Source organism: Nerophis lumbriciformis, linkage group LG30 (genome assembly GCF_033978685.3).
Source record: "Nerophis lumbriciformis linkage group LG30, RoL_Nlum_v2.1, whole genome shotgun sequence".
Classification (NCBI taxonomy): Eukaryota; Metazoa; Chordata; class Actinopteri; order Syngnathiformes; family Syngnathidae; genus Nerophis; species Nerophis lumbriciformis.
In genome coordinates, this window is record NC_084577.2 from 383,401 (window position 1) to 385,000 (window position 1,600).

Sequence of the window (1,600 nt, forward strand, 5' to 3'; positions counted from 1 at the left end):
ATATATTTTTTTATATATATATATATATATATATATATAAATATAATATATATATATATTATATTTATATATATAGTATATATATATATATATATATATATATATATATATATATATATATATATATATATATATATAGATGTATATATATTATATTAATATTATATTTACATATATATATTATATTAATATTATATTTACATATAATATATATATATATATATATATATATATATATATATATATATATATATATATATATATATATATATATATTATATATTTACATATTATATTTACATATTATATATATATATATATATATATATATATATATATATATATATATACACTTGGGAGTAGATTTTTCTACTTGGGAGTAGATTTTTCTCCATGTGGCCCCCCATCTAAAATGAGTTTGACACCCCTGGACTGAACAAAATAGATTTAGCCTTGTGGTATATCTTTCAAAGCCAATGATCTAATAAGGTATCCCACCGATACCACATTGTATTCTTACAATATGACCAAAGAGTCCAGAGTCGGGACCCGGGGTGGACCGCTCGCCTGTGCATCGGCTGTGAACATCTCTGCGCTGCTGACCCGTCTCCGCTCGGGATGGTGTCCTGCTGGCCCCACTATGGACTGGACTCTTACTATTATGTTGGATCCACTATGGACTGGACTCTCACAATATTATGTCAGACCCACTCGACATCCATTGCATTCGGTCTCCCCTAGAGGGTGGGGGGTTACCCACATATGCGGTCCTCTCCAAGGTTTCTCATAGTCATTCACATCGACGTCCCACTGGGGTGAGTTTTTCCTTGCCCTTATGTGGGCTTTGTACCGAGGATGTCGTTGTGGCTTGTGCAGCCCTTTGAGACACTTGTGATTTAGGGCTATATAAATCAACATTGATTGATTGATTGATTGATTGAAATAAAAAACAAGCTGCACTTTGGACATAAAAGTCTATAATTGTTCCAATGTTTTGGCAAAGAAACAAACCATACCAGTAAAAACGGATCCTTCTGTGGTGTCAAAATTGCGCAGTAATTAATTTTAATGATTGATCATAAATGACACAAGCAATAAGCCTAAGAACCTCAAATTTTAATTACAAAGATGTTTGCGTCTGACCTTTTCGGCAAATTTAGCAAAAAAAAAAAAAAGCGAGGCACCTCCGTGTTAGTAAGGGGTATAAAAGACAAGACATGCACAGTCATTATATTATATTACTTTATTTATCTTTTGTACAATGTAATTACAATACAAATATGTAGGTTTAAATACAAAACATCTGTAAATAAAGATTAAAAATAAACTCCACTGGTTGGCTGAGTTAGCGTCACTAAACTAGTTTTACAATCAAGTTCATGAGGTCATTTCCTTTGCTTTGACGCAAATAACCTTAAACATCTTTTAGATAGAAGAGTCCATGGGCGGAAAAATATATACTTCAATAAAATAATCAGATCCTGTATGGAGGGGGGGGTTGGATTTGTCATATGATTTGTCAACTAAGAAAAGTATATTTGTTGAAGAGTAGACAGCCTTCAGATAGGACCGCTGGCATGTTTTTATTGTAGGGAGTAAA